Source organism: Felis catus, chromosome C2 (genome assembly GCF_018350175.1).
Source record: "Felis catus isolate Fca126 chromosome C2, F.catus_Fca126_mat1.0, whole genome shotgun sequence".
In the NCBI taxonomy this organism is placed as follows: domain Eukaryota; kingdom Metazoa; phylum Chordata; class Mammalia; order Carnivora; family Felidae; genus Felis; species Felis catus.
Genome location: NC_058376.1, coordinates 150163672 through 150182576, shown reverse-complemented (window position 1 = coordinate 150182576; position 18905 = coordinate 150163672). Strand labels below are relative to the sequence as shown.

The 18905-nt window shown below is 42.6% G+C and overlaps 1 long non-coding RNA gene across 8 annotated transcripts in view; it reads left to right on the top strand.

The window, feature by feature from the left end:
- The window catches only part of LOC109491582, an 89378-nt gene that overhangs the window by 46013 nt on the left and 24460 nt on the right, over positions 1–18905 (top strand). For 5 of the 8 annotated variants that reach the window (XR_006585639.1, XR_006585641.1, XR_006585638.1 and 2 more), the window contains 2 exons: positions 7867–13454; positions 18022–18158. This is a non-coding gene — a long non-coding RNA (uncharacterized LOC109491582). Of the gene's footprint in view, positions 1–7866; positions 13455–16965; positions 17568–18021; positions 18159–18905 lie in introns of those variants that run through there. The other 3 variants (XR_006585643.1, XR_006585640.1, XR_006585642.1) reach the window with 2 other exon arrangements.

The following is an 18905-nucleotide window of genomic DNA, read 5'->3' as shown; positions in this document are numbered from 1 at the left end:
ATTTATTTATTTTGAGAGAGAAAGAGTGCAAGTGGGGGACGGGCAGGGGAGAGAGAGAGAGAGAGAGAGAGAGAGAGAGAGAGAATCCCAAGCAGTCTCCACCCTGTTAGCATGAGCCCTATGCGGAGCTCGATCTCATGAGCTGTGAGATCATGACCTGAGCTGAAATCAAGAGCTGGATGCTTAACCAACTGAGTCACTTAGATGCCCCTGGTCATCCTTTTTGCACAATTTAAGAAGCAAATGTTATGAAAAGATACATAGAACTCACTCTCATCTCTGCCCCATCCACACTATTTACTCTCCTCCCATAACATGCAAAGGGATTGCCATCTTTATTAGCTTCTTGTGTGTTCTTTTAGAGTTCATTTAAATGTATCTAAACAAATTTATTGAATATATAAATATATAAATGTATGATTGTATATGTACATCATTTCTTACACAAAAAATAGCATACTAAAATGCTTTTCTGAATTTTATATTATTAAGCAATAAATCTTAGACCCCTTTCTGTATCAGTACATGGAAAACTTCACTCTTTTTCACAACTATGTAGTATTCCATTAAAAGGCTTTACCATAATTAATTTAACCAGTTCCCTCCTGATGGATGCTTGAGTTGTTTCCACTCTTGTTACAGATGGTATGGCAAAGAATAATCTTTTCACGAGTGCAGGAATATCAGTAGAACACATTTCTAGAAGGGAGATCATCGAGTCAAGAGGTAAATGTATTTACAATGTGCATGGATATTTGTTCCTCTCTTTTGAATCTGGTTTCTGGGAGGGTATAGGGCACATTCAGGCTGGCACTGGGCTTTCATTTCTCAAGTCTCCTGCCATCAGCCAAAGCATTCATTTGAGCTGAGAGAGGGTGACCAGACCCCAGTCTCGGTGTAGTATCTTAGAACATGCCAATGTAGGAGCTACGGTCCTTCCAAATTCCTCGAGTCTCTGCCAGCCATAGGTGGTGTATCTGTGCTCTGTTCTCTTGTAACCCATCAGAGCTGTGGGTTTTGAGCTATAGTCTGCCATCTGTCAAATGGAGAATAGAGGCTGTCTGGCTGCCACAGGTTGGTGGTGACACACAAGTGATGTATATGACAGAGCTGCAGAAATTGTGTGGTTCAGAGCTGGGGCTCTGGACTCATTATTTGTGTTGGATTCCTGGCTCCCTCTTTTCTTAACTTTGTAACCTCGGGCAGGTGTTTAAGTCCTCGAAAAGACCCGAGTTTCCTCTGCTCTAAAATGGAAAAGATAAAAACAGAATTATTGTGAGGATTCTAGAAGATTAGCTAAAACATTGAGCACAGTAGATGGCACACAGTAATCAATATGTGTTAAAGGATCTCGATGAGCAGCAAGCCTGATTTGCTCTTTCAATTACCAGCTCTTACAATTCTCTTCATGCAAATTGTAGTTAAATGATGTTTATAGGCCACCAGAAAGTTCCTAGTTCTTGTCACATCTACCCCTCTGATCAGCTCTTTGATAACAGACTGATCTAGGACAGTCTTGGTATATTTCAACTGAAGGCTTTTGGTTTGAGAGTCATCAGCTCAAACATGAAATAAACTTTTAATCCAAAAGAATGATAAATTCATAAGCAAATATCCCCTTCCTCTTTTAAGCTGCTTTTCAATTTGGCCAAACCAAGTGAAATACATGCTGTTAGTGCAGCACAGAGGAAGCTTAAGGGCAAAACAGTTTTTAACACATATGTTGACTTAGACACATGGGCCTTGTAGATTGGTATCCACAACGGGTGATCTGGTGCAATTATGGTTCTAAGGGCCATGTGGTTTTTCATAGAGTAGACATAACCTTAGGTTCTAATTGAAGATCATCTTTTTGTCCTCAGATTTTAACTTTTAAGTGTGCTTGAAGCACAGGAGGTGCTCAATAAATATTTATTGAGTCAATGAATGAATGAATGAATGAATGAATGAATATGCCAATGGAGAAATACTGTTAATAAGAAATAAAATGAAGGAGTAAACCCATGCATTTGGAGAGTATCAGCCTTCATTCTGTTGAGTGTACTTCATGGGTTATTATTTACTCTGCCACGAGTTGATTTTATTCAATAACCAGTATTTATTGTGTGAAGGCCTAGTGCAAGGGGCTGTTGGGTATATACGATCACCAACTCTCTGTGTTACTTAATTGATTTTAAATTAGAGGATCTTTTAGCCTGTCAGGAATTGAGATGTCATGGTTGTCTGACTCTGTAGCAACTTTGCTCCAGAATCTGTGCTGCCTTGAGGAAATGCATATTTTGCATTTTTGCATATTTTTTTGCATATTTGCAAAATATTTTTGCATATTTTCTACCTATTGTGATCTAGGTATGAAAATCATCACCAAAAGGCTGTCTGGGTGGCTCAGTCAGTTGAGCGTCTGGATCTTGATTTCAGCTCAGGTCATGATCTCACAATTCTTGAGTTTGAGCCCCACGTTGGGCTCTGCGGAGCCTGCTTGGAATTCTCACTCTCTCCCTCTCTCTCTGCTTCTCCCGCTTCTTTCTCTCAAAATAAATAAAAAAAACTTAAAAAAAAAAAGAAAATCATCATCAAATAGGAATAGGAGTGAAACACAGGAAGTCCAACTAGTAATTCAGGCACTGAGTCTGAGCTCAAACATCTTACTGCCCTCAGACATCCTTCATCACTGTGAGGAGGGAGATAGAAAGGGAGTGGACCAGCCTAGTGCTCCAGGGACTTACCCAGTTCCAGTGGCCTCTGCCCTGATCCTAAGCCTTAGCCCCACTTCCTGCTATTACGTTGTCAACAGTTAAATGCAACCCAGCTCAGTTCTTTTAAAGGCAGTGACCCACTCACCTTTTGAGAGAAGACATTACTGTGTTCTTAGCTGCCAACTGACTTCTGCCCTTGGCCACCCAGCAGGACCTGGCAAATTGGATCTGAGCACACATGATATGGTGTGATCTTCAGCAAATATGGCCTGAAGTGAACACCCTACCTTTATGTTTATAACGATTATGTTTTCTCTTTAAATGCAATGTGTTAGCTTATATTCTTTTATTTTTATCACTGGTTTGTTCTTACTGTCCTTAGGCTAGAAAGCACGCAAAACCAAATTTGTTGATTTGTAAAAACTCTGTTTTGGGGTGAAGATGACTCATTGAAGACCACCCCACTCCCCAATGCCTTCAGTAGTGGGCATTTTTCCTTAATAGCAGAGAAAGGAACAGGTGGAAAGCTGTGGTGAATTCTACCGATACCCACATGCAGAGAGGTCTCTGCTGCAAAGGGAAGTGAACAGCCATCTTTCATTGAGCATTGACTGTGCCAGCCACATGTGCTATGTTCTTTACCTCTTATATAAGCGTAGTTCTTACAAAATCCTGTGAGGGAGTCAATCTCTCATTTTTATGGATGAGGAAACCAAGGCTCAGAGACACTGACGCATAACAGATCACCTAGCTGTGAGTGGTGAAGAGATGTTGATTCCTTCATGGGCTCCATCATCAGAGGCAGATACTGAAAACTCTGGGCCAGATCTGACTTGCTTGGTATATGGTGCTTACAAATAATCGAAGTTAATCTACTACATTTAAAATCCATGGGGCGCCTGGGTGGCGCAGTCGGTTAAGCGTCCGACTTCAGCCAGGTCACGATCTCGCGGTCCGTGAGTTCGAGCCCCGCGTCAGGCTCTGGGCTGATGGCTCGGAGCCTGGAGCCTGTTTCCGATTCTGTGTCTCCCTCTCTCTCTGCCCCTCCCCCGTTCATGCTCTGTCTCTCTGTCCCAAAAATAAATAAACGTTGAAAAAAAAATAAAATAAAATCCAGGAAATTTCCTATAACCTAGACTTTGGGTTTCTCCTGAAGAACATCACTTGTATAGTGCTATTGGCTGAGTAGTGGCTCCTCTCTCAGGTGGGGAGAACCCTTCCTGGTCACCACAATCCCCATTTGGTCCATTTTATGAATTTATATCCTCTGCCTAGCCTTTCAGCCATTTGAGTCTGATACCTTTGATACAGATTTCTGTGTGAGTAATGGTAAGGTGTGTGGTAGGGGAGAGAAGTGGAGGAGAAGGTAGGGGTGTGAGGGATGAAGGGTGATGTGGCAGAGGACATAGTGTAGAATATTCTGAAACCAGCTCAACATTTCCAAGCTGGGTTAGCCATTTGGATGTTGGACAGTGTGGGGTCAAATGAAAGGGCTGCACTAGTTGAACTCTGAATTTCCATCTTCTATTTAGGTTTTATCTCACCTGCAAAACCATATTCTTTCTTTGTCATAAGTGGATTTGTCATAATTGCTATGGAGAAGTGACTTCATTGCTATGGTCACCATTGAGCAGTAATCTTGGGTTGATGCTGACCAGCACCAATAAGTTCACAATTCCAGGCTTTCTACAGTATTCTACATAAATGGTGCCCTCTGGAGCTGTGAAACATGGCAGCCATGCTGGTGGTGGCATGTGCCACTGTTCTAGATGGATAAGATAGTTAAGAGTCTTCCTTGGGGGCTATCAAGTGTAGTACAATGATGTAGACTAGGAAAAGATATGTAGATAACTACAAAATGAGTTAGTCATTTATGGAGTGCTGGAATAGCATCCATGAAAAAGTGTGTAAAGCAAGAATTGGTGTTTCAGATTTAGGTAGGAAGAGATTGAAAGCTGTCACATTGCTTCTCACTCTGGATAGTTGTCGTGAAAGAGGACTATGCTTATGAGCTGACTCATGGTGAAAGGAAGCTGCTAGATGGGCTAATGTCAGAAATAGGAATGAAGGAAAAGAGGAAAGGCAATATTTTCAGGGAAAGAGACTTTTTCTAAGAACTTTTCCTTTTGTATTAAAAAAAAAAGCTTTGGTGAAGCATTTCTTTTGGCATGAAGACAATTATTCCAAAAAACCAGATTGCTACCTCATCTTTAATGCCCCCGACTGATTTAAAAGTCTACACACTAGGGGGACATGCAAATCAAGACTACAAAGAGATATCACCTCATACCCATCAGAATGGCTAAAATCAAAAAGAGAAGAAACAACAAGTGTTGGCGAGGACGTGGAGGAAAAGGAAGCCTCCGGCACTGTTGGTGGGAATGCAAACTGGTGCAGCCACTGTGGGAAACGGTATGGGGGTTCCTCAAAAAGTTAAAAATAGAACCACCCCTATGATCCAGTAATTGCACTACTGTGCATTTACCCAAAGAATACAAGAATACTAAGAATCAAACACACACACACACACACACACACACACACACACACACACACACACACACACAGGAATATTATTCAACCATAAAAACGAATGAAATTTTGCCATTTGTAACAACATGGAAGAAGATAGAGGGTATAAGGCTAAGTGAAATAAGTCAGTCAGAGAAAGACAAATACTGTGTAAGTTCACTCATATGTGGAATTTGAGAAACAAAACAAACAAAGAAAAAAAAGAGAAACTCTTAACTATAGAAAACAAACTGGTGGTTACTCGAGAGGAGGTGAGGGAGGAGAATGGGTGAAATATGTGATGGGGATTAAAGACCACTTACGATGAGCATTGAGTAATGTACAGAATTGTTGAGTCACTATATTGTACACCTAAAACTAATGTAACACTATATGTTAACAATATTGGAATTAAAATAAAAATCTTAATAAGATATCTACACACTAGGAAGATTTTCATGTAATATTTATATGTATTTCGCGCTAGTCAAATTTTTCTTTTCCACCAGCTCAGGTAAAAACGACCTCCTCCTCCTCTCCCTTTTTAAAAAAAAATTAATATATATCCAATTTCAAGTGCAAAAGAGAGCAACGTCAAGGACTTTATGAAGAAACAGGAAGCATTCAGCTTTCAGCCAATTTAATCAGTGTCTTAGGGCCCAGTTGACTCGTTGGGCCACCTTTGAAAATAAACAGACTGCTTAGGATATGGCACTGGAATGGGGGTTTTTAGATACTCAGACCCTGGGACGCTTGTGCGGGCTGTTGAATAGGTCCCCTTTAGGATTCTGCCAGACAGGTTTCTTCTGAAACATGACAGCAAGAATCTTCTATAACACACTCTTCCTTTCTCATGGGTTCCTGATTATGCCATCTTCTGCTTGCTATAAAAGAATCAGCCTATCTTTTGCTCCATACACCAAGTTAAAAAGCACAGTCATGGAGAAGGATAATGAATCCCAAAGAAAACTCGAGTTTTATAGTTATCAGTGTCCCATCCTGTCCCCTCAGAATTTACCTCTGTAAGACAAAGGCTGCTGCTGTGACATCTGTAAATCTCTGCCCAACAGATTTTTATATGGCCCTGGGAGCACAAGCCTGTGGCAAGGCAAGCCAGAAGATCGGTGTCCCAGAAGCAGAACTCAACCAATCATTGTTAGTAGGTGGTGGATAAACACCCCAGATTCTCATGCCTTAGGAAAGACGACTCTGATGTTTGTGTCCTACACTAACTCCTGGAGGTCCCTCTAAAAACCCAAGCTGTAGCTGTCCCAGCAGGAACTTGTTGGATAACAAATTGGCTGCCTTCCCTTCCTTGCCTCATTTTCCCACTCTGCTGGTGTTCCCCAGATCACCTCCGGAATCAACCATTTGTGTTAGAATCTTTGTGTCACGGGGTGCCTGGGTGACTCAGTCAGTTAAGCATTTGACTTCGGCTCAGGTCATGATCTTGCGGTTTTTGAGTTCAAACCCTGTGTCCGGCTCATTCTGTGTCTCCCTCTCTCTGCCCCTCCCCGACTCGCACTCTGTCTCTCACGCTCTCTCTCTCCCTCCCTCAAAAATAACTAACCATTAAAAAAATCAGAAAAAAATGGAAAGGAATCTTCGTGACAGGACCTGATTTTGGGAACTCCAAACTAATACATATGTTAAAATGATGGAGAGGAAGCCCCAGAAAAGCAGGGCCAGATGACCACCATAGCTGTGAAAGAGAGACCAAAGTTTAAAGGGGCAACCACTGAACCCGGTGAGTTTAGGACTCTTCTAAGTTCTTTCTTTTTTCTCAGTTGCTCTGCTGAAAATGAGGCCTTCTATGTTTATTAGAAATTAGGAAGGCTGGGGCACCTGGGTGGCTCCGTTGGTTAGATGTCCGACTCTTGATTTCGGCTCGGGTCATGATCTCTTTGTTCATGGGATTGAGCCCTGCATTGCGGATTGGGATTCTCTGTCTCCCTTGCTCTCTGCCCCTCCCCCACTCTCATGCACATGCACTCTCTCTCTCTCTCAAAAATAAATAAACATTAAAAAAAAAGATATTAGGAAGGCCATAGTAAAATTGTTGACGTGTGATGTAGAGTACCTAACAGAGTGCCTGGCGCATCATACATGCAGATAGTAGCTTCGAATTCATGAGCGCGGACATGTCAGACATGTTTGTCAACAACCCCCCTCAGTCGTTTCGTCGTACGTCGCTGTGACTTCTGTTCTCCGTGTCCACCACTCATCTTGGGCTGTCTGGTTGATTTTCTTTCCGGTCCAAGTGTGTGTTTTATATTCACCCACATTGACCCTTTTCTTGTTAGATTTACCTATTTCTAGTTACTGGAGTTCTGTTGGCCCCCAGTTCTTTCATCTCGGTCCTGCTGCTCTGCCCAGCTTCACACCCCCCACATCTTCCCTCAGGGCCTTCTCCCTGTCCTCATCCAAGGCACTGGTACAGCTCTTAACCAGGAGTGAAATTAAGAATCGGGGCCGGAAATCACGTGGCTGGTGCCACTACTCCCCTTTATCTTAGGAGTTGTTGGATAGCAAGGAGAGAAAGTGGCTCAAAGTAGCATAAGAAAAGGAAGATTTATTTTAAGCGCTCTGAGACATTCCATGTCTCTTTCTTCTTTCACTCTGCCATCTGGATCCTCATGATTTCCTATTTCTGCTACAGCGAATGCTGCATCTGCCAGCCCATGCAGACTTGGAGCTCTGCTCACTCGCTGAGGCTCACAGTGAACGGTCACGGCTGCCCTCAAGGAGTTCCCTAGACCCCAAGACCACTTGGATTTCCAGCTCGGCTCCATATGTTCGCATGCCTTTCAGATTGACCCGTTTGGGTACAAGTATCCACATCTGTTTCAACCATCTGTGGCCAAAGGCAAAATCACATTGTATGATGAACTGCCCCTTAAAGATTTTGAGTGGGACAGTTTCTTCTTGTTGAAGTATGAAAGAGAAGAAAATGATTGCACATACATCTTGAGTCCCTCCAAAGGCCGAAAATGCCTCTAGAGTCAGGAGGGCATTCGTGGGGTTGATTCTGGAGACAGCAGCATTTCAAGGCCTCACAACCTTCTAGGTAGGCGGGCTATGTGGTTTCCATAGAAGACATCTGAGTCAATACTAATGTCTGTTGGGAGCCTACTTTTATTAGGAAGGCATTTATTTATTCATTACTGAGGAAACCCAACAATTTCCTATAGTTCCATTCTGATTTTAATTAGAATATTAATCAGCTATGCTCTGCACAATTTTGGCTAAAAATCCACAATGCAATATACTAAAATTCCTAGGAACAGAGCCAATTTAATTTGTATTAGATATTTTGCCCCAGGTTAGCATTAGGAACTTATTATTGCATGTCTCATGCAGCTATTATTATTATAAATGTGCGTATTGTGCAAATTAAAATCATATTTTATTCAGGGAAAAACCTCTCTGTTTGCTTGATTCCTAGTGACTGTGTTTCTGTTCCTGAGAGAATTCAGTACTTGTGACATCTCTCATGGTAGGTCTAGCAAGGAAATGCCTTTGGGATGTTCAGCCACTTACCACTTCTGGAAGGACATAGTTTACCCACCGCTTCAATGGCTGCACTGAGGACACAGAGGAACACCAGATGATGGCAAGCACTGTGTCTTTGTTTAAGGAGTTTTTAGCATCTACGATAATGTATGACAGATATAATGGGGAAGTACAGGATGCTATGATATACTCAGTGGGGGGCCTTAGCCTTGTTGAGGGAGTCAGGAAAGACCCTCCAAGAGGCTAGGATGTGCAATCCAATTACTTAACCTGACAATTAGCAGAAGTTGGGAGGATGGGGTAGGTATGAGAAGAGTGAACCAAAGTTCAGTGTGGCTGTATTATAGAGGGTGCAGTGAGGATTGGCAAGACCAGAACTGGAGAACTAGAGTGGGGTCAGGTAATGGAGAATGTTGAAGCCACGGTATGGAATTTACCATAAGGAGCAATGGGAAGCCAATGAGGCCCTTAGTAGAAGAGTAGTATGAGGAGGTCTGCATTTTAGTAGAATCCCTCTAGCTAAGAAGTGGAGCATGGGTTGGAAGGAAATAACAGTAGAAGCAAAGACATTAGTTAGGAAATCATTTCCATCATGCAGACAAAAGAAGATCATGGCCTGGTCTATGGGAGTATCTGTGGAAATGGAGAGAAGTGGATGGATCATTTGGGAGGTGAAATTGATAGGTGGTGACGATGACTTAGATAGGCAAGTGAGAAGAGTGACGGACCAAGGGAGAATTCCAGGTTTGCTTGAAACATCTTGGTGGATGATGGTGACAGTTACTGAGATGAGAAATATGGAAGGCAAAGCATTTTTATTTTGGGGGGGGGGGCAGGTGCTGGGGAGAAGAAAGGTGATGAGTTCAAATTTGAACATGTTGAGTTTGAAGGCCTGGAAGATCCATAGGTGGTGCTGTCTTGGAGGTGAGTGGATACACGGGGCTGCTTTTCAGGAAAAGAGACCTGGAGGGAGATAAAGACTGAGAAATCTCAACACAGGGATGGTCTTTGAAGCTATGGATTTTGTTGGCGTATTCCAGGAAAGCATATCCCTTGAGAAAAGAAGATGCAAGACCCAGCCTTGAGCAACCACCTGAGGGCAGGGAAAAGAAGCGCATGCAAAGGAGACTAAGAAGAAGGGTGAAGAGTGGCTGGAGAGAAACCAGGAAGCACTGGAACCACCTGTGCTTAGAGAAATGTGTCGTAGACCTGAGAGGGCAGTCAACAGTTTCACATGCTGCTGAGGACTCAAATAACACGGTGCCCCAGAGAGCTGAACTCAGTCCCATATGGCTACAACCTCAGAGTACAGTAGCCAAAGGTCTTAGCCCCCATTCACCCCTGCATACTTACATTCAACTTCTTGTCCTTCTTCTCTCTTTTTGAGCTTACATGTATTTTCATAATGAAAAGAAACATATCCAGTATCAAATGTTCAGTGTAGTGAGTGGGTTTCCACTTGAACTCTTTGTCATTTTGATTAGAAATCTTCATCTAGAGATATATAATCATTGCTTTTCTGTGCTCACTGTGTTCACCATCACATAAATGTTCATATTTATTTGGTAGCTGCATTAAAGTAGCTGTTCTCAGATGAGGTCCCTGGTACAAAATCAATAACCTCACCTGATGTGATAAGCAGAATTCCAAGACGACCCCTACATTCCTGACTCCCCGGTGTACATGCTGTCTATAATTCCCTCCCTTTGAGTGTGACTGGCACTTCTAAATATAATGAGATATCCCTTCCACGATTATGTTAATAAGAAAAAGGGATTTTTCAGATATAATTATGGTATCTAGTCAGTCAACTTTGAGTTGATCAGAAGGGAGATTATTTGGGTGGGCCTGACATAATCAATTAAGTCCTTTGGAGCATCTGGGTGGCTCAGTCTGTTAAGTGTCTGACTCTTGATTTCGGCTCAGGTCATGATCTCACGGTTCATGGGTTCGAGCCCCGTGTTGAGCTCTGTGCTGATGGTGTGGAGCCGCTTAGGATTCTGTCTCCCTCTCTCTGCCCACTCTCTCTCTCTCTCTCTCGAAATAAATAAACTTAAAAAAAATTAAGTCCTTAGAATTAAATTTTTCCTCAGGAAGGAAACCTTCTCTGGCCAAACAAATTCAACGCATGAAAGAAATTTCTCTTGTTGGCCTTGAAATGAAGAGAATTGTGGGAAGGGCCATGGAGAGGCTACGTGGCAAAGGACCTGAAGGTGACGTCCAGTCCCTGGATAACAGCCAGCAAGACAGGGGGCCCTTGACTCTACACCCACGAGGAGGTGTATTCTGCTGTCACCCACCACATGAGCTTGGAAGACGACTCTTTGTTACAGAATGGAATGCAGTCCAGCTGACACCTTCATACCACTGTGCCAACGGCCAATGCTGTTGCGGGCTGTCCTTGCAGGTTGGGGCCCATAAGTCATGCCCCAGTGGGTTCTGGATGCAGAGAGTTCCCTGCCTTGCTCAGCCTCCGCTGTGTACATCTCCTTATTGTCCTCTCCTCCTACAGTCCCTGCCTGGATCCCTGGTGATCCCCCGTCACCAGCACAAGCGTAGCCAAGGTCCTAGTTTCCACCAAGAAGTCTGAAAAAAGAATCCAGTGGCCTCTGGTCGCTCAGTACAGGCATGGGCCCTGAGGAAAATTAGCCCCAGCCATGAACAAAACCCACTGGAAGGAGGGAAGGACAGTGTAATTCATTTAACCCCTCCCGGCCTCAGTCCCCCCATGGAAAATGAGGGAACAAGAATGGTCCTTGATTTGGTGTGGGCTCAAACCTGACCCTGTTCTTCCAGCTGTGACCCTTGGGCCAGCCCCTTCCCTGCTCTGAGCCTCACACCCCTCACCAGGTTCTGAGCGGCAAGGAGGGAGATGTAAACCAAAGGGCACATGGAAGTTATGGGCAAAGAGCCCTGTGGAGGTGGGTGGCTGTTCTTCCAGAATCTAATTTTATTTGACTCCCATGGTTTCTCCAGCCACCGTGACATTTTGGCAACACGGCGGTTCAGGAGCGGGGCTCTGGGGCCAGACGGCTGTGTTGAATCCTGGCTCCGCTAATCCCCAGCCGGGGGATCTCAGCCAGTAGCTCAACCTGCGTGCTCCCCGCTGTCCTCACCCGTAAGTGGGTCGGTAATAGAACCATCTCAGCGGTCACGGTGAGGAGTCAGTGAGTTAGTACACGTAAAGGCTTCAGGCTGTTCCCAGTAATAATCCCTGCCCTCAGAAGATGCTACTCTTGTGGGGCGCAGGCGGGAATAATGACCAGGGAGGCATCTAGGGTGCAGGGAATAAGCTGTTTCCTGATCTGGGATGTAGCTTTACAGGTGTATTCTGTATATAAAAGCTCATCGACCCGTGTGTGGAAGATACGTGCACTTTCTCTATATCATGCCTCCCAGAAAGGTGTTTTTTGTTTGTTTGTTTTAATTAGTGCTTGGGAATGAGCAAAATTCCTAGGAAAACTCCAGGCTTTCACAGGCTGTGGAATTTGATGTGGTATAAGGCAGATCAAAAGGCTTGTAAAGGGCTTCCTAGGTTACGGGAACCCAGCTTGTCTGGGTTATAGGTTGAATAAATAGAGAATTACACTAAGGTATTGATGTGATGTGAAGACAGGACAAGGGTGGCAAGTAGGAAGTCCCAGAGAAGTTGGGAGACATCTAGAAGCTCAGGAGGTGGTGGGACCTCTGAGGCTCTGTGGTAGGGGTGGAGTCCCCTCCCCCACCCTTGGGTACCCTTTGTGACTAGTCACTCTGTGATGCAGGCGTGGAACACTCTAGAACAGAGCACACATCTCACTGCCCATTGCCTAAGACAGCAGTGTGCTTCAGGTGGTGAAAAACTATCTCCTCTTTCTGGGGACAGTGAGACATGGGGTTCAATTCCATTTTCTATTTTTAGGGTATGGTTGGGCTCCTCCCTCTATCATTCTTCTTCCTAGAGGGAAGCCAATTGCTACCTGTCTTCGGAATAAAGGAGACATTGGAAAGGTAAGGGAGTCAAGGCCCAGATCTATCGAGATCGACTTTTGATTTTCCTGCTCCTGTCTCCAAGTTTGCAGATAAATTCTGTTGGCACCAAGGGACATCTGACATGAGAACACTTAAGAGAGAATAAAACTATCATGTAGGAATGGTTTAGAATGCTGACTGAGCTTTCCAACTCATAGACCATCTTTCTTGGTCTGAATGAAGATTTTCTTGGTAAAATTCCAAATGCAGTGATTCAGTGACCATGGATTGGATCAAGGGAGTTCAGGACACATGATGAATAGTGTGCTCTAGGTTTTGCTCATCAGCTGCCTTCCTATCTTTGGTATCCCTGGAATAAGTGTTTCCTTTGTATTAGGGACAATCTCAAGAGCAATGTTGAACTTCTGAAAGCCTCTGGAGAGATGTCAGAGCCCTCTCTCTGTTAAGGAGCAGAATTCTGATGGAGCACCAAGCAATTGTAGGCCTGAGACTTTGTGCCCCTCTTCATCTGAGGACCACCAACTCAAATATCAATTGAGAGTCATGTTAAAAAAACTTTTCTTTGAGTTTTTCAAAAAGGAAAAAGAAGAATCCACTTTAAAGGTGAATGTCTTATTCCAGACAATATGATGCATTTCTCCCTCTGCTTTCTACTAAATACAGCTGCAAACTCTGGACATTGTAAACATATGAAGGCTCTGAAAGATATAGAGAAGGTTGTGGGTCAGCTGGAGACCTCATGAGTCGAGGAACAATGTGGCTGTAAGTTCTCTGGATTTTCTTTGCCTCATTATGTTCCAGATTGGCTGTAACCCTGTCCACTTGTCCAGAAGCTGGCAACTCAAAATGCCAATGGACACAGACAAAAATAGGCCCATGAAAAGCCTTCTCTATCTAGCCAAAGGACTAAAAGGTATGGTCTGGAAGGATGGAAAATGTTTTGATAATTACCCTGAATCAGTTAAACAAAACATGCCTCTTCCTCACCCCCAGCAACCTAGCTTCTACCCTCATCCGGTGCTCCCACCACTCTTATTCAACATAGTGCTCAAGTCCTAGCCAGTGCATTAGGGCAAGAAAAGGAAATAAAAGGCATAAAGCTTAGAAAAGAACTCTCTTTTTGTAGATGACATGCTGGCTTATGTAGAAAATTCCCATAAATCTACATAAAAATTTCTAGAACGAATTCATGAGCCAAGTAAGGCCACAGGTAGATCAACATATAAAAGTAAATTGCATTTCTTTAAAAAACATTTTTTTAAATGTTTATTTTTGAGAGAGAGAGATTGAGGTGTGGAAGGGGCAGAGAGAGAGGAAGACACAGAATCTGAAGCAGGCTCTGAGCTGTCAGCACAGAGCCCAACGTGGGCCTCAAACCCACGAACTGTGAGATCATAACCTGAGCCGAAGTCAGACACCCAACCAACTGAGCCACCCAGATGCCCCTTAAAGTAAATTGTATTTCTATATGTTGGCAATGAATGCACGGAAACTGCAGAAACATGCCATTTATGGTTACTTAAAAAAGGAAATCTTTAGGTATAAATCTAACAGAACTTGTAAAGACCCAATGCTGAAAGGTACAAAATGCTAATAAAAGAAATTGAAGATTTAAATAAATGGAGAGACATTTCATGCTCATGGATTGACACAGTCAACATAGAAAAGATGTCACTTCTCCCCAAATTAATCTATAGGCCGACACAATTCCTATTAAAATCCCAGCAAGATTTATTGTAGAAACAAGCAAACTTATTCTAAAATTTAAATAGACAAAGGAACAAGAGTAGCTAAAAGAATTTTTAAAAAGAAGCGAGAAAAATCAGGCCACCTGATTTTAAAATGTACTATATGGCTATAATAATTACGGCAAGTGTTACTGGCACAGTTACGTAGAAATACAGATCAATAGAACAAAGCAGAAAACCTAGAAATAAACCACACTGAGTTTTGATAAAGATGCAAAAGTCCCTCATGGAGGAAGGACCATCTTATTTATTTATTTATTTATTTATTTATTTATTTATTTATAATTTTTTAACGTCTCTTTTTGACAAAGAGAGAGCGTGAGCAGGGGAGGGGCAGAGAGAGAGGGACACACAGAATCTAAAGCAGGCTCCAGGCTCTGAGCTGTCAGCACAGAGCCCAATGCAGGACTGCAGGGCTCCAACCCACCAACTGTGAGATCGTGACCTGAGCAGAAATTGGACACTTAACAGACTGAGCCACCCAGGTGCCCCAGGACCATCTTTTTAAACAAATGGTGTTGGAACATTTGCATATTCATAAGTCAAAACAAAAACAAAAACAAAAAAATCCCCAAACCAAACCTCAACCTAAACCTCAAACTTATATAAAATTTAACTTAAAATGGGTCATAGATTTAAATATAAAACATAAAGTTATAAAATTTTTAAGGACTCCTGGGTGGCTCAATGGGTTAAGTGTTGGACTTTGGCTCAGGTCATGATCTCGTGGTTTGTGAGTTCAAGCCCGCCATCGGGCTGTCTGCACAGGGCCACTTTGGGTCCTCTGTGCCTCTTCCTCTGCCCCTTCTCCACTTGTTCTCTCAAAATAAACAATTGGGGGAAAAAATCATAAAAATTTTAGAAGAATACATAGCAAAAATATTTGGGACCTATAGCTTGGTAAATAATTCTTAGACACAATACCTAAATCCATAAAAGGAAAAAATGATAAATTGGACTCCATTGGGGCACGACGTGGGTGGCTCAGTCAGTTAGGTGTCCAACTCTTGATTTCAACTCAGGTCATGATCTGATGGTTTGTGAGCTCAAGCCCTGCGTCAGGCTCGGTCAGAGTGGAGCCTGCTTGGGATTCTCTCTGCCTTTGCCCTGCTCATACTCTCTCTCGACTAAATAGGTGAACATTAAAAAAAAATTGGACCCTCTCAAAATTTAAACTTTTGCTTTGTGAAAGACCTTGTTAAGAAGAAGAAAACACAAGCTACATGGGGAAAATATTTGCAAGCCACATAGATGTCAAGGGACACGTATCTAGAATATATAAAGAAATCTCAAAATTCAACAACTATCCAATTAGAAAATGGGCAAAGTCATGAAGTCAAAAGCCATGATCTCACTGAGAAGGATATACAGATGGCAAATAAGCACACGAAAGCATGTTGCATACCATTGGTCACTAGGAAAGCACAAATAAGGGCCATGATGAGATATCACTATACGACAATTTGAACAGCCAAAATTAAAAACAGAATGCTATACCAAATGCTGGCAGGGATGCAGAGAAACTGGTTCTCACAAATTGCTGGTGGGAACGCAAAATGGTATGGCCACTCTGGAAAACGGTTTGACAATTTCTTAAAAAGGAAACATACACTTCTGGAATGACCCAAGCATCACACTCCTAGACATTTACTCCAGAGAAATTAAACTTAGGTCCATACAAAAACCAGAACACGAATGTTCTTAGCAGCTTTATTTGCAATAACCCCCAAAGAGGAAGAAACCAAAGTGTCTTTCAATGAGTGAAAGGTTCGGCAGGCCCATCCATACCATGGAATGAATACAATAAAAACGAACAAACTATCGATACACCCAACTTGGATGGATCTCAAGGGCATTCTGCTGAATGAAAACTGCCAGTCAAAGGGTCACATACTCTGTGATTCCGTTTATGTATGTCATTCTTGAAATGACAAAATTATAGATACGGAAACAGATTAGTGGTTGCCAGGGGTTAGGGATGATGAGTGGGAGGAAGTGTATTAGGCAGGGTTAGTAGGAGGGAGATCTTTGCGGTCATAGAATAATTCGGTACCTTGATGGTCGTGGTAGTTCAGAAATCGAAACAAGTGGTAGAAAGGCATAGAACTGTATTCACACATCGTACCAATGTCAGTTTCCTGATTTTGGTACCGTACCATGTTATGTAACAAATAACCACTAGGGGAAACTGGGGGAAGGGTTCATAGTGCCTCTATTTTCGCAACTTTCTATGAATCTATAATTATTTTAAAATAAAGGGTTAAGGGGCGCCTGAGTGGCTCAGTTGGTTAAGGGTCCAGCTCTTGATTTCGGCTCAGGCCATGATCTCATGGTTCTTGAGTTCAAGCCCCACATCTGGCTTTTTGCTCTCAGTGCAGAGCCAGCTTGGGATTTTCTCTCCCTCTGCCCCTCCCCTGCTCTCTCTCAAGAAATAAATAAACTATAAGCAAAATTAGAATTAACAGTTAAAAAATTAAAAAGTAAAATACCTTGTAAGTTTACATTGATACTGTCCTCAAATTTAGGATTACAGAGTAGATCTTGCTGACCTGACATAAAGTGTCGCCTTCCCCTGCGTGGAAAAACATTCTCAGTGACGCCACCGTGACTGCCTGTTTTTGTTTTTTTTTTTTTAACCCATCTAATAAAACCTGTTGGGTAATAATGTCAATGCTTCCTTGACAATGTAGTTACTGAAAGCAGGAATTGTGCAGTTATTTCTTTCTTTAAAGATAGACCCTGCTAGACATGTTCAGGCAATTACTTTAGAGTCATTTGGAATATTTTTTTCTTGGGATTATGTTACCAAGGTGTATATATGTTCATTTGTTGTTTTGATTTTAAGGATTGCACTTGAAACTTTTAATTTCATTTTGAAATTATGTTAATTATTTGCGTGGTTCAAGTCAAGTCCTCAAAACTAGCTGTATTAAGAGAAGACTGAATTTTATTCCTTTTATTCTCCTCTGTTTATAGGTAACCATTGAAAAGGCTGTGTGTGGGCGCCTGGTTGGCTCAGTTGGTTAAGCGTCAGACTCTTGATTTCAGCTCAGGTCATGATCTCACGGTTCGTGGGTTCGAGCCCCACATTGGGCTCAGTGCAGAGCCTGCTTGGGATTCTCTGTCTCTACGCCTACCCTGCTTGCACTCTTTCTCTCTCAAAAATACATAAACTTTAAAAAATTTGTGTGGCTCATCCATCCATTTAAAAATATGCATTTGCATATATATGCATATTTTTATATCCACCACTTTTTAGGAGCCATGCAAACATCACCACCTTAAAATTTTTTCTTAACTATTTATCCTGGCAACTACTTCCTTATACTATCTTTTGACAGGTGTATAACACTCCGCTGTGTGGATATATTATATTTTACTCAACCACTTTTCTATTGATGGGCACTTACATTTTTTCCAATTTTCTGTTAATATATATGTATATGACACAGCAATAAAACCTCAGATGCACATATCTCTTCTTATTTTTGCCAGTGTATATTTTGGATAGATTCCTAGAAATGAGATTGCTGGATCAAACAATAATTTTTATAGATAACGGATAGCTTTTGATTTGCTAGGAAACAACAACAAAATGAAACACTCGGTGGAATGCGGAATGTCAATTCTGTGAGGATAACCATGAATTTTGCAGCGAGTTTTTTTCACTGCAGCGGGAGGCTCCACCACAGGAGTGGTCGCTGCGGAGATTTGGAAGGTGAGCCTTCTGCTTGTCCCACCCGCCCCTGCGTGGCCTTTGGGCAATGAGCTGAATCAGAAATGCGGGCAAATATCCGTGGTGGTGCCCAGCAGGCTACCAAGTTATTCCCGGGACTTCTCTGCCCTCCAGCCTGGAGAAGCCCAGGTACTACCTTTTGTGGCCACCATTATCCATTCCTTGAGATAACGGGACTCCCCTGTGTCACAGGCATCAGGATCATTCAACCCACCACCCTAGGAAAGCTGGATTATTGGCAAAGTTGAGAAAACTGAGATTCAGAAAAGACAGGGGTCTTTCTCAAAATGAGAAAGCTAATCAGCCGTGGGAGCTGGGTTCAAATCTTCGTTGGTAGAAATTCTGGAAGATACAGGAAAGATGTTTCTCTGACCTTTTTCTTTCCCCCAAATTATCCAAAATCAACAAGGAGAACAAGAAAAATGATGACACATTTGAAGCCCTGAATCACAAAACACCAAGTCAGAGAGAGGAGGGAAGAAAGGTTCACAGCTTAGTTGACAGGATGAAGCTTAAAACTGGTTGCCAGGTGTGCGAACGCATGACTGAATAGGTGTGTGCGTGTGCGAGGGTGTATACACACGCTTCGTTTGCTTGTGTTTGTCATGCAAAATGCAGGAAGGGCTCAGATATGGGGGTGACACAGGAACTTTCCAATGCTGGGTGAGGTGCAGCATGGGAGACAGTGAGTGGTTGTTTGAAAGCCGGTATAAGAAGCAGGTAGATATT